Raw genomic sequence first — 9,411 nt, 5'->3', positions numbered from 1 at the left:
ATGGGGCAGGACTGCAAATTTATGGGATGGTTTACATGTGCATCCAGCAATATTGTTTACTTGATTATATGCATGAAATGTCCCAGATGGGGCTACTATGTTGGGGAAACTAGTCAATCTCTGCATAAACGCATGAACCTCTATCGTCAAAGTTGGAAGTGATGTACTAACAACGAGAGTCCAGTGAGTGAGCATTTTTCAGAAGCTAATCATACACTTAATGTTCTCAAGATTGATGTACTCTGGGGTAATTTCAAGACTGACAAGGCCAGAAAGACCTATGAATTGAAATGCATGCACATTTTCAATACGCTGACAGGGCGCTTGAACAGATATCGCAGCTTCATGAGTAACTATTCCAACTAACAGACTCACTTTTTCCACTCATAGAGATACAGGGATCACAACATCCAGAACTGACACTGTCCATCATTTTTTCCAAAGCCATTTCGCAGACATTCAAGCGGCACTGCACGAGCCCCACCAGCCTCCTCTAAGGCAATTCATTGTTGCCAGACTCCCTCCAACCCAGCCCCTTTGCCAAAAGCTTCCCAAAAACATGTCAGGGCCCGTGCCCCTAGTCAAACCCCACCCTTTTGACACAAGGTTACCACAATGGGCTTCATGGGTCATAGGCTTAACACATAAACAAACTGTATATCCCCTCTTTAAGACTTCTAGAGGCACACACCTGATATGTTGATGACTGTGCTACCACTGATATTGTAAAGGGAATGGCCAGACATACCAAGCTTCAACTGGTTTGCACATACAATGACGAACACCTAACTAACCCCTCTTGCCTTCCTGAGAACACACTAACAGGATGGGCTGTTTTTTTCATTTCTTTTCCCTGCTCTTCACTTTCACTGACCCATCCCCTACTTAACAGTGTACCATTTAGACCTTGAAAATTGAAATTTGTGGGGGAGTTGAACATCCACATGCCTTTCTAAACAAAACTACAAATCAGGTACGAACAGGCACAGATAACAGGATATATGCAGGAGGGGCAATGTAAGCTGTAATGCTGTGATGTTTTTTTTCAAATGCTTCATTTCTTCTCAGCCTTAGGAAGTGGAGACATTCCACGAAAGCTCACAAATATGCAAAGTAAATGGCTTAGTTAGCCTAATCAAGGTATTGACTTGTTTTCTTCTGGATCAACATTCTATTTAACCCTTGGCTAACACGGTACAAGCGAACTGAACTATGGTATGAATTTTGGTGTGGTTTCATCCAGGGGAGGCAAAGTCATAGGGGGTTGCAAAAATCTGTTGAAATCCTTATAGACACAATGTAAAAACAATTTTGCTTGTGCCTACAGCCCAAACCCCTGCACGGATTTTCACCAAATTTGCAGCAGGAGCAGCAGCGTGGTTCCAAATGCTTGCTTTTGTACATTTGGTGTAAATCAGTTCAGTAGTTATTTTTTTAAACAGCCAAAAAGTAGGTAAAAATAGTGATATCTGGGTCCGGTCCGTGGACTCACTTCCCTGTTTGGTCTGCGGACAACCCCTACACAAATCAGGGTCCAGCGTGATGTCCATGGACATTGGACGTGCCCGCTAATTGGATGGTGAAAAGCGTGAGCTGCGTCATATTTATTGGAACGTCCGCCATGTTGGATCCGCGGACAGCGGCCGGTGTTCGCAGATAGCGCGGGTGGGCAAAAATCTGGAAAATGCATTTGGGTTATTTGGTGGTCGGAAGAGGAGCTGGAAAGGGTGGGAGAGTGGAATAAAGATGACATGGAGCTGTTTTTCTAGGTGAAAAATGGGGGCGCGATGGCCGCTCTCTCTGCAGACATTGTGGTAGTCCGCAGACAGCGCTGTGGATGAACAGTTTGGAAAACACATTTGGAATTATTTGATGGCTGAAAAAGGGCTTGGAAAGGTAGGGGGTGGAATAAAGCTGATGTGCAGTTGTTTTTATAGGTAAAAATGGGTTTGCAGATGCTGCCGAATCTGCGGTCAATTTTAATGTCATTTGAATTGCAGGGGGTTCAGGGTGAGTTTTGTTATTTGAAGGTGTATTGTGCGTACTTGTTATATGGTTTAATTATATTGTGTGCTTGTGGCCAGTGGCCAGATTCTTGGTGGCATGACATGCCCCCAAAAATCTGACGGCTGGCAACACATACTATAGTAATATGTTTATAGTAATTATAGGTACTGTAGGGAGAGTATGCCGTATTTATAATATGGTGGAATGATAGAATTAAAGTGTATATGGTATATATAACTGTAGTACAACTGAGGATAATGCTCCTTGATGTCTCCTCCACCTTTCGCACAGTCAACCATTGCATCCTCATTAAACGGTTACATGATACCTTGTACATGATACCTTTAGCATCATGGACCGGGCAATGGACTGGCTGATCTGTTTTGTGCACTAACCCCCTGCAACTGGGCTGTTTGTACTCCTCCACCTCACTGTGTACCTGTAGAGTGCCCCACGGGTTTATCCTATCATTTCAGCTATGACATATCTATTTTGTCCCTCTGGCTCACTCAATGTCTTCTTTTCTTATTTCCAGTGTTATGTTAATGACACACAGCTTTGTTCAAACTTCCCTGAACTAATTTGTTCTCGTTTTTTCTCACCGCCATAGAGGCATTGTGTGTGGCTAACAATCTCTGTCTCAATGTTAGTAAGACAGAGATCTTTCTTACTATGACACATGTGCCCTGTTTTTCTCATACCCTCTGGACGCTGTCTTTGGGCCCTCTACTCTCACCATTCTGTGAGGCCAAAAACCTTGGGGTTATCTTTAAGTCCTTTCTCTCCTTTACTCCTTACATTTTGGAGCTTGTAAAAAAAGCCTGTGGTTTTTTGCCTGACCTCCTTACAGGCATTGTACCGTTCCTTACCTTCCCCCAGAAGCTGAACATCTGTAGATCCCTGGACCTGTGTAAGATGAACTGCAACAACCTCTTCCTTAACCTCTCCCTTTGTCTATACCCCCTTTGGCTAATCTAGAATAGGGCTGCAAGATTTATCCTTGGCCTCAAGCTCAGGGATGGTATTGCTGCAGCCCTAAAATGTGTACATTGGTTTCTGCTAATTTCAAGGACTATAATATGTCCAACGTGGTTTCCCTAAATACTACCCTGCTACAGCCCTCTGCTGCTGTAACTCCAATACTCTGTCAAATTCTTTTTGAAACAGAGAGCGGGAGGCATGTCCCTTTCTTCGGTCGATGCCTCTCTTTGGAGCAACATTCCTGCTATTTTTATACTTGAGCTGGACTTGTTTAAGTTCTGACAACTTCTAAAAACTCTGCTTTTTCGTTCCTGTTTTACTTAATCCCTTCCGTCCTAACTGACAACACTGCCACTGAGACTGAGCCCTCATAAACCTTGCAGGTTCCAGGCCCTGCATCTAATCAACACCAGTACACCCCTACACCCTTCAGCACTGCCCTTCTGGGTGTACCGCCTGGCGACTTTGTACCATACCTTTGGGACTCCTTTTGGAAAACTGCACTTTATCTATGATGGTTTAGCATGAGATTAGTCCATCCACTAATTAATTATTCATCCATTCATAAATGCGTTCATTTTGCATTCATCTAGAATAGACTATGTTTGAGCATTATATTATTGCTCTAAGCCATCATGGTTCAATATTTGCTGAGAGCCATGTAATTATGTACACTTGTCATTTATAGCACAATATACAGTGCTTTTAGGAGCTAGAGATCTGCGTTGTGTCTGGCCATCTATGCATTCGGCTTCTTGCTGTGCGCGGAAGAGCAGCCGTACACAGTGTTAGGGAGAATTCTCTGTTTAGGCTGAATTTCCTAACCTAGTGAGTCCCCCAGCAGCTTTGCTGAATTTCTGGAGTTTGTTTTTTCTCCTGCCAAGAGTGAGACTCTTTTTCTCCCACTCTTGGACATGAATGTGTGTAATTCCTTTGAATGTCAATCTGTTCTATGGGCTATGGGGTCTTTTACTCCATAGGGTCTCATATGTTTTGCTATGTGTGTTACACTGCACCCTCCGTGCCGTAGCACTGGGGCATCCTAGCGGACCTCCCTCATAGACTCCATACCCAGGGACTGACTACCATCTCCCCGGGCATGTAAAGTCACCATTGGCTTTACTAGACCTAAATTTACTAACAGAACTAGTACAAACCATCCTATTGTGGACGTACTAGTAGGGGTAATTCGATTACTCCTGGGTCTGTTATTCGAGGGGGCACTGTCCCATCCCCCCTCGTCGAGTTTTGGCTGGTGGCAGTGGAAACTACTTGTTATATTCGACCCTGAATGTAACCCTATGGGATTCTTCCCATTGTTGGAGATTGATACCTTTTCTCGTTAATCTCTAACATACCACCGGTTTACTTATCTTAAATAAGTCTATCGGATGGTATTTTCTGCCAGAACTCGGTTTTTAAAATGGCTTCTGTGTTCGTCTCTGTGATTCATAAACCAAAGGTTGAGCCCTTTGTTCCACTTTTGGCGGGCTTCTGAACAGAGACCCTCCAAAGTGGTGCCATTCTGTCTGGGTTACCACGGGGGTGAGGGAGGAGGTTTAGGCAACCTGGACCGAGTTGCCTTGCCAACTCCGGTCGCACTCTAGAGTGATTGGCCCAAGTGGTGAGCCACCCCGCTCACCACTTAGCGTGTTTTGATTGACAGCTAGGCTGAATGAATGGGGGTTTTCTGCATAAAAGCAGGGCTTTTGGGACTGGATCTTCAGAAGTCGCCACAGGACCTATGAATCCGACGAGGGTAAAGCTGAGCCGACCTGCAACGACGACACCTCCGGTGGAGCCCTGTGGAACCGACTCACCACTTCCCGACGACAGAGGAGATCTCCCTGCCGGAGAGTCTCTTCCCCTGACTGGTGGGAACAACCAGTCCCCTTTGCTTTTTCTTTGCTCCAGGACGCAGTGGTCGAATTGCCCGTGCAGAGCACCTCGGCAACCGGATAGCCACTACCCCTGTACCGCGACCAAAAGGTGGTGCCTTGTGACGGAGCACTCCGCGGCTGGCCTCTTCCCTGGTGGTGCACCGGACTTCACTTTTCTTCGACGACGAGATCATCTCTCCTCTTGGCAAAGACCCGACGTGCATCCACCACCCCCCGCCGGAGCTGTCTCTCCACAAACAAGGTACCGTGTCTGCCTGGCTTCCTGTTCTGCCGGATAGAGTGAGGTGTCTTAATCCTCGCCTTTCCATTGGGTCGCCTCCAAGCTTTCTTTAACTTGTTGTTCTGAACTGGTCCAATCTTTCCATAACAATTTGCGATAAAGACTCGAAGCGCATTGCCACGAAGATACCTTTTGGGACACATCGCCTTACCTCTCTCCGAGTGGGCCTGGCCTCTGAACTTTGGAATCTACAGTGGTTCCTGTCTTCTGGCCTTGCATTTGTTCTTAAAAATATTGGTATCGAGTTGATTTCTTAACCCGCCTTTTCTCTCCCGTCCTAACGAATACTAGAGTGCCATCTAGGTTAAAGCATACACCTCTGTCTGCAAATAAGTGATGCCGTTGAACCTAGACTTGTCGAACTAATGTTAGGGGGATTGATATTTCCTTCGTATAGTAATTGTGATTGAAATCGTTTGCCATATTAGTGCCACAGTGTTTTCTATAGATTTGTTCTTATAAATAAATAACTATATATCTTTACACCGAAGCCTTGTTGCGTGTTTGCTTGTCTTACTGTGTAGATTGCCCTATTTTGTATACTCCACATACTGCCTAACTCTTCTTGAGGGAAGTCTGACTGCTCAGCCACAGCTACCAAGTGAATCTGTGTGGTACAGACTGCTAACAAGTGGGTTTACTGCCAAACACCTGTAGTCCTAAATCTTTTGCAGTGGTCCCAGAGGGAACTGCACAGGTTTCCGCCTAACACACAGTGTGTAAATGTTTTGATAATAAAGTGATTCTTGGCAGACTATTAGAGAAATAAACTTGCTGACTGTGAAGAGATGCTTGTTTTGGTTTCTGCAAATAAGATTGTCGCTGTGCGAAAAGACACGATATACTTGTTGTATTCTTAGAATGTAGAATAAATGTCATGTCAATATGTTCCAGTATATGATTTTGCTGGCTGAAATTTTGTCTGCACGCACGAAGTATAGAATGCTGGCAGCCATAGAATGTTTTCTACGCTTGCAAAACGTAGAAATGCATCATTGCTTGGCATAAAGCATTGGCTTTTATTCTTGCTAGGGTGAGTGAGTGACTGTGTTTCTGACTGTATGTGTGCGTGCACTCATGCTCTCAGAGGAGGGTGTAGAGAGGGGCTGTATCAATAGCAGGTTGAGAGAGAAAGGAGACAGACACAGTTCTAGTCCTGGAGGCTGGCGGGGGTTGGGGTAATGCACTCATAGGTTAAAGAGTGCTGATTGCTTGCATGTAAAGAGATTAGTGTCATTTTGTAATGCATAAAATAAACGTGCATTTTGCAATTTATTACAAATTCTTTGTCTTGTGATCTCTCCGTGTAGTGTGTGTTTTCATTCTTGTTTCGGTGGTATTCACCTCTAGATTCACACTTTACCACAGCAGGTAGTTCGTAGCCTCCCACTTTGGCATGTCTTGGCACTTTCCTTCTGGGCTTTTATGAGCACTTGGTAATCCCTACTCCTCTTTCCATTCATGCACTTCATTTACTGCACAATGCATATGTGCATGTATAGCCGCAGTGTGTACAATGTATTTGGATAAACAAGGGAAATGCATATGGAGACGATTTGTACAATATTTCTAAGGGGCAGTTGGTGTGCGGAAGTTTAATAGGTTAACAGGGTTATCAGTTGAGTTTTTTTAACTGGTTGGTGGATATATTTGTGTCTGTTTCAAAGCAGGCAATGAGGGAGTGCTACAAACATAATAGTAAAAAGGGTAAAAGGGCTATCTTGTGCGATTGTATGCATATGCAATCCGGGTTTTTTAATAAAGCATGGCCTAGAGAGGGTGACTGCGAAGACATCTGATAGTCATGAACGGCCATAAATTATGGTCCTTCTTGTTTCTGTGCTTTTTTCATTTTCTCTGGTATACAATTGTCCATTATTTCCATTAGCATAATAGAAAATGCTAATGGGAATGTTGGAGAATCTTATTGAGTCTAACTACTTTACAGAAAAATGTAAAGTAGAATGAGTCTAATAAGCTCATTTCTTTTACTTCTATTTTTAACGGTGAAAGGTGGTTCGTAAAGGAACCTTTTTTTAGTATTTCTTTATTTTAAAGTCTTTTTATTTTTTTTGCAGGCGAGGCCAGGAAGTAAGTTGGACAGGGAAATAAGGGAAAGAGCAGTAGGCACAGATATGGAGGCGTAGGTGATGAGGGGAAGATGTTGGGCATGCATTAAATCTATGGTAGGGGGCACTTTAGCTCATGCTCTTCGATTGCAGCCTCAAAAGCACTTTGAAACTGCCCCCTATTGCAGAGTGGTGTGTTGCAGTATATACAAAGTACAGTTGTTTTCAAAAGATGGATCAAAAGCCTCTTTTATGGCTTGCAAGTTAGCTGGCGGGATCGTGTGCCCCACAGGAGTAGCCTGTGTGGTGGCAGTATTGGTTGAGGAAGATGAGGTAGAGGAAGACAGCCTACTATTACTGAGAAAGGAACAGCCTTTCTCAGAGCATCCTTGTGGTTGGATTTGGTGTGACAGCGTATGGCGGTGGTACCGTAGGAGTACTGCTCAGGTTGTCCTCAACTGAGTGCAATGTTGCACTCAATGCATTTTATTTTGGTAGCCTTTGGTACATCCCCAGCGGTGCTAAAGAACTGCCACACCCATGATTCTCTCTGGGTGCTAGAGGTAGGCATTTCCTCTACCTTATCTTCCTGATACTCTTGATTGTTTTATGAATTATTGCACTTATTCTGTTGTCTCGCCCCTCCAGCTGGTGGTGGTGCCTCCTGGGGAGGAGGGATGGCAATAGCTGATGCAATTTTCAAAGATAAATAGCAGTTGTGCTAATATTCTTCCAAGCATGTGCTGTGTCCTAGATTGCAAATGGATAATTAGTAAGAATAGTTGTAGAGCTGTGCAAGGGTACATTTTCAGCTTAAACCCTCCTAGATCCGAAAACCATAAAGTTTTGAACTGTTCCCGAAGCACGGATCCGTTCGCGAAGTGCGGACGCATTCGCAAACACGTTATCATGCAGTGTGCGCAGTCTTGTGACACTGTCCAAAAAGTCTGCGGTGACGGCAGACATTCGCGAACATCGCAAACACAAAAATTGTGGAAAAGTTGCAAAAACTTTATAAAAGTGTTAAAAATGGTGCTAGGAGGTGGGGAATGGCAGAGTTTTAAGCTAAAATTTTCTACATCGACTGAAAATGTAGATATATTGGGGTTAATAATGATATTAGGAAGTTGTAGCAAACTAGTGTGCACTGGTAAAAACCCATGAAATTCAGTGAAAAAACTTGGTTAAAGTAACGTCATTGTTAAGTTGCACTCATAAAAACCTATGAAATTTACACAAAAAAGCTTTGTTAAAAGGGACAATATGGTTAAGTTCCTCTAGTAAAAGCCTATTCATTCAGTGAAAAAACATTGTTAAAGGGACGTTATGTTTACAAGTAAAACCAAAAAACCTCAAATTCACCAGTTATGGTAAGCTAAGCAACCATAACTCGTGACACCACGCTGCAATGCTAACACTAACACCCAGGACATCAAAGGTGACATCACAAATGTTATTGTTACTTAGCGGCCATATTTGCCTGTGCTCGTGTACATACTGAACCCATTATGGTCACAGAAACATATAAATGCATTTTGGTACATGAAAAAGTACCAATGCAGTATTACACTTTAAAACTCGGTTCAATAGTATCCACATAAAATAGACAATTGCATGAATAAACACAATCTTCAAAGTTAATTGCTGCATAATTAGCATATACTAGCACAAATGCTTTTTGAGGAAATGCTGTAAAAATCCTCCCAAAATATACACAAAAAGAAAAAAACGGGATAATGCATTGAACAAGGGGTGCAGTGCCACAGAGCAATAAATCAGAAGGAACCTTAACCGAGCTGGCAAACTAACCGTGACATGGTGCAATGCTGTCAAGTGATCCTACAGGAGATCCTTTTAATCTATAAAATAAGGTCAACAGGTAAATGCATCAAATGGTGAACACGACTACATGTGCACATTCCAAACCGCCAGACTGCTGTGCCAGATGGTAAATGCATGTCTTAGAGACACACCAGGAATGAAGCACATGATGTAGAGTGTAACGGGAATTGGCCAAAATAAAATTAGTAATACTGCTCAAAGGTCAGGAATCCTCCAGCACACATCCCAAAACCCTTCAATGGAATGCAAATGGGCGGAAACCCAAAATAAAGTGCAGATCGTCGCAATACATGCAAATAGGGCCTGATGAAATAGGTGGGTGCCTCCATAA

The sequence above is a fragment of the Ambystoma mexicanum genome, chromosome 7p (assembly GCF_040938575.1).
Source record: "Ambystoma mexicanum isolate Mex_15411 chromosome 7p, UKY_AmexF1_1, whole genome shotgun sequence".
NCBI lineage: Eukaryota > Metazoa > Chordata > Amphibia > Caudata > Ambystomatidae > Ambystoma > Ambystoma mexicanum.
This window is presented reverse-complemented; position numbering follows the sequence as displayed.